A 9,182-nucleotide genomic window follows, 5' to 3' on the forward strand; every position below is an offset into this window, starting at 1 on the left:
GTGCCATCTACCATGCATTTTTCACCATAGCTGAACAGAAGCTGGAGCCATGGTCTTGGACCTCCAGAACTGTGAGATAAATAAACCTTTCTTTTCAAATCATCCAGCCTCCAGAGTTTTTACAGCAATGAAAAATGGACTAATACAGTCACTTCCACTACCACTACCACCACCATGACCACCACCACCACCACCACCACCACGACCACCACCATCATCCTCATCACCACCATCGCTTATGAATGTTACCATTTCTCTCCCTGAGACCAAGCAATCTATCTAAAACTGCTGAGGCTTCCTATTCTCACCTTCTCTCAGCTTTCACCTGAGTTGACTCCAGTGTCCCATCGGGACCATTTTATGTCCTCGGGTTCTGAAAAAGGGCATTTCTATTTTTGGACCAGATCAGGATCCTTGTGGAGCAGCCTCTAGAGACCCAGTGCAGCCCTGCCCCTTCAAGGGAATAGGGGTGAGAGCCCCTCTGGGCTCCTCATCCAGCAGTAACAAACCAGAGTAAGGGTGGATCTCTTCTCCTGGCCTCTCAGAAGGCACTGGTCCCATTAATATGGGTCCCCACTGTAGTCACACAGTATTAGATTCTGCTTCTCCCCACTGAATGTCTTCTACTACTTTAAGTGGATAAAAATGGCCATGACTGAGATGGACTGGAGAAATCAATATGTAATAATGGTTAACATGGGAGTGAATGAATTCACAGAGGGTGTTGAGCAGATGTCCTGACTGAGAGAGGCAGCAGGCAGGGGTGTCGGGAAGCCGGTGGAAGGACTGCTTGAGTGGGGGCAGGTGGGTGGGCTGAGTTTAGATGAAGGAATTCTACTGCTGCCTGCTGCATCCAAGGTGTCTGCCTCAGAAGCCAAGGCAGAGGTGGAAGGAGGTGGGCAAGAAGCCCAAAGTCCTTGAGATGGCTGCACCCAATTGTCAGTTTGACTGGACTAAAAGACTCTTGGAGAGGTGATTGAGTCATGAGTTGCTATGTCACCAGCAGCTTAAGGTCAGAACTGAACGTGCTGCTGGGAGGTGGGGTCCAATTGGAGGAGGTGGGTCACTGCGGCTGTGCCTCTGGAGGGTGCTCCTCGCCCCCTACTCTGCTTCCTATAGCCACAAAGGGAGCAGCATTCATCTGTCACACCCATCCGCCGTAATGTCTTGCCTTGGAGCTGAGTGATCATGTATTAGAACCTCAGGATCTGGGAGCCCAAATAAACCTCTTCTTCTTTAAGCAGAGTCTCAGGTTGTTTGTCTTAGCAAGAGGTAGGCTGACTGATTCCGTGTTTTGGTATTTCTCTCTCTACTCATTCACCCATTCAAGAGATAGTTATTGAGCACTCAGTGCATGCCAGGACCACATAGCACAGTGGTTAGGCATGTAAGCTCCAGTATCGGGCTGCCTGGGTTCATGTTTTACATCTGCCACTTGCCGGCTGGTTGTCTCAGGGCAAGTAGTTCAACCTGTGTATGCCCAGGTCTTCACATTTGTAAGGTGGGGCAAGTGAATACTGGTATTTATATTATAGGAATGTACCAGGCTCTGTACTAGTACTGACACTGTACTAGGCTCCACACTGGAGAAGGGAGACTTAGTTCTTTCTCTCCTGGGGCACAGAGAAGGAAAGGTTCAGAGAGGTGGGCTCAGGAGCCATGATCTTAGACCTTGGAATTGAGGGATAAATAAGCCATTCTTTTCAAATCATCCAGCCTCCAGAATTTTTACAGCAATGAAAAACGGACTAATGCAGTCACCACCACCTCCACCACCTCCATCACCTCATCACCACCTTCACTTATAAATGTTACCATTTCTCTCCCTGAGATTCCACACTGCCTGATAGCCACTGGGGAAGGACAGAAGAGACCTAGAACTCTACACTCCAACATGTGCCTTCCTCTGTGACTTGGCCTTATAGGCCCCATCCCCCCCCTGGGTTCCACCAGGGTTGATTACCTTTGTGGAAGGAGGACCACGTTAACAGATGAAGCCATCACAGATTAGGAGACATAGGAAGGTTGGATAGGAAAACTGAATGTCACAAGAGGGACTTGTGTTCAGGTCTGGCTGTATCAGGTACAACTACGATTAATTGTAAGTGATACAGAGTCTTGAAAACAGGATCTTTAACAATTAGAGTTGATTTTTCTCACCTAGAAAGCAGTTCAGATATAGGTGACCATTGGCTATGGTTCAGGGTTCAAGAAACCAGGCATGACCCAGGTCCATTCTTCTCTGCCATCTTCAGTACATGTGACATCATGTCCTCAAGTTTATAGCTTCCTGGTCATGAGATAGCTGCTAAAGCTTCAGTTATAGTGTTTGGAGAGCAGCCAGGAGGAAGGGTTTAGACAGAACTATATAGATGTGCTGACTGATCTGTTCTTTTCATTCAGAAAAATTAAAAATTTCTAAAAGCCTTGCCCCAAAGAGATTTACTTGCATTTCATTGGGTGGAACATAGAATCTCTTGGACCAATCAGTGGCCAAATAGATGAGATTACCATGTGTGTTAGAGTTCAAAAAAACCCCAAGAATATGTCTTTGAATTTAGTGTGTATGCTTACATGATCAGGAGAGGAGGAGTCCCAGTGATGTCCGCAGAATCAGAGGTGGAAGAATCCTCCTTCTTTCCCTTTTTCTTCTGTCCAGACTATAAGCCTGTAGTGTCAGTGACACTACACCCAGGGTGTGTCTTCCCAGTTCATGGCCTACCTGTCCATCATCCACAGACACACCCAGAATTTACTGATCTTCTAGTCAGTTCTTACTCAAATTGACATATCACAGTTACTGATCACACCGTGGCTGGGCTAGATCCACCAAAATTGCTCCCCAAAGCTGAGTTGGGGCTGCTTTCTCTAGCATAAAGGGAGCCCCTCTGATGTCTACCACAGCTGGTGTAGCTAAAGGAGGATGCCAGAAAGTGACGGACAGTGTTGGTCATGGGGTGCAATCATAGGCATATGCTACCTTTCATGGCTTGTGGCCTGATGTCTGGGTCAATATGCCCTGAAGACACTCACAGGGCCCAAAGCAGGTTGTGGGCCACTGAGGTAAGTGATACGTTTCTGCCTTCAGGTGCCACTGGTCAGCTGTAGAGGCAATAGAGAGATGGGCAGGACCCTGAGGGTTGTGACTCTGGACAAGTATGGGCTGAGAGGGCTGTGGGCAGCTGGGACAACCCTGTGGAGATCTGGAGGCGCAGGGGGATGAAGGGGAGAAAGAAAGATGCTGCAAACTGAGGAAGGAGCTCTTGTAAAGGTCCAAGAGACAGTGACACAAGTTAGAGAACAGTAGGCATGTCTCTGTGGCCCAAAGACCAGGAAGGTCTTTGAGGGCAAGAGTTGACCAAGGATAGAGATACCAGAAGAGACAGTGAGGGCTGGTCCCTGAAGGACCTCAAGAGGTATGTGGAGGGCTTTGACCTTGACACTGAACAGTGGGAACCTGGCTTCCTGTCCCCACCCAGTGTGGCATGGAAATATGTCCTTGGAAACTAAAGTTGGCTTCAAGCAAACAGGCTAGTGGTGGTTATTGCTGGTACTCTATTAATTAAGTGTCCTGAACACACTTAAACCTGGGCATTTAATTTAGATTTATAGGGATAATTTGGATTTGTAAAGCTGGTTATGATGCATTAAGTACAGGAAGTGCCTGTTGCTTTCATAGGCAACATTTATTCACGCATATAAAAGGAAACTATGGGCTGTTTAATTACCTGGTGTTCGTGTGGGCTGCCAGGGAAGTCTGGAGGTGGATCCTCTTCATTACCCAGCCATGAGGTCTCCTGGGCTGTTAGCTCATAATCTTGTCCTCCCTTGATGGGTATTTCCAAGACACAGACATTCCACCTGGAGGAGGGGCCTCTGTGAGGCCTGCATCGTCTGGCTGTGGCCCTGGTGGCCTGAGTGCAGACAGCTTGAGGGGTCCAGTGGCAAGGTAGGAGCTGCTTTGCATGGAGTCTGCAGTCTGGGTCTCCCCTGGCCCTGGCACTGTGACCTGTAGTCCTGGGAGCTCATCTCTCCTCTGTCTGCCTTCACCAGAGCTCAAGCCCAGAATGGGCTGTGATGGGGTCTAGGTGTTTCTACAGGTGCTGGTGTTCGGTGGATCTGGTCCCACATCTATGCAAGGGGTGGCCACTCTGCTCCTATGAACTGGTGGATGCTGTGGCCAGGGCTTCCTGATCATTTTGCTCTGTCACACAATCCTGGAGCTCTGTCCTCATGATGTGGAAGCCATTTGCAAGGCTGTGGGGACCTGTGGCCCTGGGCCAGGAAGCAAGTTAGCAAGAGGACTGAGAGAGTGGAGGCTTAGGCCCTGCCTGGAAGTTCACAGCCTAGTGGGAAGACAAAGTGTGCCGCTTCTGGAAGCTGGCCACAAAGTTAGCCGTGGTCATGCCAATGGCAATGACACTGCCTGAAAGCCACTGGGGAAGGACCTTGAGGATCACATACTCCACTCCCCATGTTTCTCAGGTAGTGAAACAGACTTGGAAGGAGATGCTCACAAGGTTCCACAGCCTAGAAAAGACAGGTGGATGACAATGGATCTTTCTCTAGCCCTTGCAGTGGGACAGGAGAAGCTACTTGTGGTTACTCAGTGTGGCTCTTCCCAGGGCTTAGGACAGTCATACATGAGCTCTTGTCCCTGACCTCTCTGGTTTCCACTAACAAGCTGTCCTGCTCATTGTTTCTCAGGATCCTGGAACACAAAGCTGCTGTGAGGCCATGGTGAAGAGAAGGAAAGAATGGATGCCCTTGTCCCCTTCCCAAATCCTGCTCTACTGCCGGTTCCTCCTGTCACCCAAAATCACTGGGGCCAACAGTCCAGGAAGTCACAAATCTATAGCACTTGGCTCCAGAATCCCCCAGAATGGGGCCATCAAAGGTGTGGCAGAAATAACAGCACCGACAACCAGTGCAGTGGAACGGAGCGGGATTTAGCTCTCTGTGCTGACCTTGGCCATGAGCCTAAGGCTCCCTAAATGTTGTATTCCCATTGTGAGTGCAAAGGTTGAACTTGAAGCTCACTCAGGGTTGGTTCCCTGGCGTCAGTGAGCTGCAGAGCTCTGACCCCTCTGCTGCCAAATGGAGACTCTGGGCTTGGATGGAGGGACAGAGGGTGGAACTGGCCTATCAGTACTGGGGAACAATTCAGGTAGGTGGGCAAGTCTACCTGACGCAGGCAGGCTGCAGGATCAGGAACCCAGCCCTGAAGGGAAAGGAGGCAAGGCTAGAAATGCTGGGGAAGCAACAGCTTGCCACTGTGTCCAGGCAGAGTGGGCCAGGTATGACAGGGAAATCTTTGCTGGGGTCTTTGTTGCAGGCAAAGTCCCAGCAACTGTCCAGCTGGCAGGTAGGTCCAAGCAGATTCCAGGAAGGATGTATTTTCAGGGCATCATTTTGCGCTGGCAAGCAGCAAGTGTCTCTTCAATTCACTGCTGTACTGCCAGGGCCAGTACAATGCCAAACATTTCCTTGGTGCTTGAATCTGCTGGGACGGAGTCATTACCTGTCTTAGTCCTGGTTCATTGTCTCATCTTCCATTGTTAGTGCACTAGCTCCTCGTGGGCAAGACCCCACCCATCATGTGCTGATGCTCAGCAGTGTCTGGCACTATTAGATGCTTAGTTAAACATTGCTCTGCAATTGCATGGTTCCTGATTGGTATACAGAGGTGGAGGTGAGTCTTGGAGGCTGCAAAAGGGAGGCTACTATATTTTTTTAAAAAAATTTAATTTCTTTTTAATTTTTTTAAATTAAAAAATCATTTATTGGGCCGGCCAAATAGCTCAGCAGATTAAAGTGCCTGCAAGTAGGTGCAGGGGCTGGGGGTTTGATTCCCAGGCCTGCCATACCAGCGCCCCCCTGGGGTGTGCTGAGATGGCAATTGAGACTGGACATGGTGGGCTGGGAAGATAGCTCAGTAGAATAAGCACTTGAGTTCAATCCCCGGTTCTGCCAAAAAATAAAAAAATAAAAAAGACTGGGCATGGTGGTGTGTGTCTGTAATCCCAGCACTTGGGAGACTGTAAACAGGTGGATCACTATGAGTCTGATCTAGTAGTAAGACTCTGGTTTTTTTTTTTGTTTTGTTTTGTTTTGTTTTGTTTTCAGAACCAGGGATTGAACTCAGGTCCTTGTGTTTGCCAGGCAAGCACTTATTCCACTGAGCCATCTCCCAGGCCCCTAGTAGTAAGACTCTGAACACCCTGTAGAACCTTCCCTAAAATTCAAAACAAACAAACAAACAAACAAAAAATATTTATTTATTTGGTACAGGGTCTCTCTATGCAGCTCAGACTCAGTGATCCTCTTTTCTCAGGCTCTCTAGTGGTGGGATTACACGCATGCACCACCATGCCCAGTTTTGGGGCTGGCATGGCATGCCTGGATTTGAGGGGCCAGTGTGGCATGCAGTACCAGGGATGGAACCCAGGTCCTTGTGCTTGCCAGGCAGGTACCAAGCTATCTCCCCAGCCTCTTATTTTTAAAAGCAAATACAGAATAGTAATATAAAAGAAAAAAATAGAAATGATACAGAACTTCACCAAACAAGATAATGCAAATTTGACAATATTTGTTGTATTGCATATTGTCTTCAGATTAGTTGTTCAGGTTACCAGATATATGCATGCAAAATTGGAAGAAGAAAGAAAAAAAGAAAAAAATTTCTAAGAAATTAAGAGGGGAGAAATAGGAAAAATATGAAGAAAGAAGACAAGAAAACAAAACAAAACAAATAAACAAAAAAACCCCAAGCAAACAAAAAATTAAACATTAAGTGCTCCTTTCTATAGACCCACAGAAATCCACAGTACAATTTTCAAACCATCCTGCTTTCATACACAGATATATCTCTTTCCCCTGCTCCCTCTCCTGTCCTTCTCATCTCAGTAATTCTTTCCTTTTGAAAGTTTCATTCCCTTTCCCCAGTATCTATTGTACCCTTCAGATTTCATTTACTCTTTCAGGTGTGGAGGCCACTACTGGAGAGGCTACCAAACCATGGCTAAGATAATTTTTAAGAATCTTACAGTGAACACACTCAGCCACTTTATCTTCGACAAAGGGGACAAACATGCCTACTGGAAGAAAGATAGTCTCTTTAACAAATAGTGCAGGAACAACTGGCTCTCTACATGCCAAAAACTAAAACTTGACCCAAGTCTATTACCATAAACTAAGCTAAAGTCAAAATGGATTAAAGATATAAACATTAAAACAGAAACACTAAATCTCCTGGAAGAGAGAGTAGGAAGAACTCTGAAGTCCTAGGGGTAGGCAAAGGGTTCATGAACAAAAATCAAATCACACAGGTAATACTTGAAAGAATTAACAACTGCGACCTCCTCGTATTGAAAAGTTTTGCACGTCAAAAAAAATTACCAACAAAGCGAAAAGAAAACCCACAAATTTGTAAAACATCTTGACTAATAAGCATTCAGACAAAGGTGTGCTCTCTAGAATTTATAAAGAACTCAAAGACACCAGGGCCTCAAAATTTAAAGACCCAATCCAGAAATGGGTATCTGAGATGAACACACACTTCTCAGATGAAGAAATTAAAGAAGCGAATAAATATATGAAAAAATGCTCCACCTCACTAGCCATCTGTGATATGCAAATTAAAACAACACTGAGATACCATCTTACCCCAGAAAGAACGGTTATCATAAAGAAATCAACCAACAACAAGTGTTGGAGAGGCTGTGGGGAAAAAGGAACCCTTCTCCACTGCTGGTGGGAGTGTAGACTAGTGCAACTATCATGGAAATCACTGTGGAGACTCCTTTAAAAACTAGGACTGGAAATCCCATTTAAACCAGTATCCCCCTACTAGGAATTTTCCCCAAGGAACTGAAAATATCATATCATAGTGATATATGTGTACCCATATTTATAGCAGCACAATTTATGATAGCTAAATTTTGGAAACAACCAAGATGCCTGTCACCTGAGAATGGATGAAAAGATGTGGCAGTTTTATATGATGGAGTATTACTCAGCTATAAAGAATGATAAACTCAAAGCCTTTATATTGAAGTGGATGCCACTTGAAGATATACTCATAAGTGAAATAAACCAGACCCACATGTGTAAATATCATATAGTTTCCCTAGTATAAGAACTCAGAAGAAGAAATAAAAATAGAAAGATATAACACAATTAAAAGGAAAGCAAGAATTTGAAGATTAGACAACGAAGAGAGGGCAAGGAGAAAAGCTAGGAAACATGACAGGAACAAAGCCGTACATTTATATGCACAAGATGGGTAAAGCAATGATCCTGAGAATCTGCAGCATGTTTTTGAAACTAGAGTTAATTGGTAGGATTCTCACCCTGACTAACTATATACGCTGATACCTGTGAACTAAGCAACTGCACTGAAGATAGTAATGTGTAATAGGGTCATGCTTGGCATGCCTGTCATTCTAATCTTCTTAATACATGCTGCTTGTCATGACATACCAATTACTGCCATACTGTCTCTCAAGTAAATGTTTGTTTAAAAAAAGGTAATAAAGGGGCCGGGGAGATGGCTCAGTGGAATAAGCACTTTCCTGGCAAGTGCAAGGGCCTGAGTTCAATCCCCGGTTCCGCCAATAAAAAAAAAAGGTAATAAATAAAAACAAGAGACAAGAAAAAAATGTCACAGGACTGTCCTGTTACAAGGCTGTATATGGTTCTATTTCTAAATTTCTGTGTAAAAATATGTATCTGTTTATTCCTATTTTAAAAATATTTTTATTTTTAAATTTTTTCTTCATATTCTGGAGGGATTTAAAGTTTAACATATCAATACTTGATGGAAAATACCTGTTCCATGTTATGTCTAAAATGTTTGTTATTCAGACAGATAGCGAGGTTAAGCTCAACTGCCTATATTGTAGGGTAATAATAATAAGCTTCTCTTTTGGAGGGTTAACAATGTAAGTTTGAAGGCCAAAAATTAGAGAAAAAGAAGGGCCACAAGGACAGCCAACATTTTGGTTCTAGCCTTTCAAGGTTAGTGAAGACTCAGGACATAGGAGATCCTCTATTGTAATACCATGTAACTCAGTTGTGTGCCAAATTTTCTGATCAGGGAGATTATGGGGCCAAAGAGGAAAGTGATCAATGATGTAGAGTGTGCCTAAGGAGAGTCACATGGAGAGAAAACATTCTCTCAG

The sequence above is a fragment of the Octodon degus genome, unplaced genomic scaffold (assembly GCF_000260255.1).
Source record: "Octodon degus isolate 3935 unplaced genomic scaffold, OctDeg1.0 scaffold00163, whole genome shotgun sequence".
Classification (NCBI taxonomy): domain Eukaryota; kingdom Metazoa; phylum Chordata; class Mammalia; order Rodentia; family Octodontidae; genus Octodon; species Octodon degus.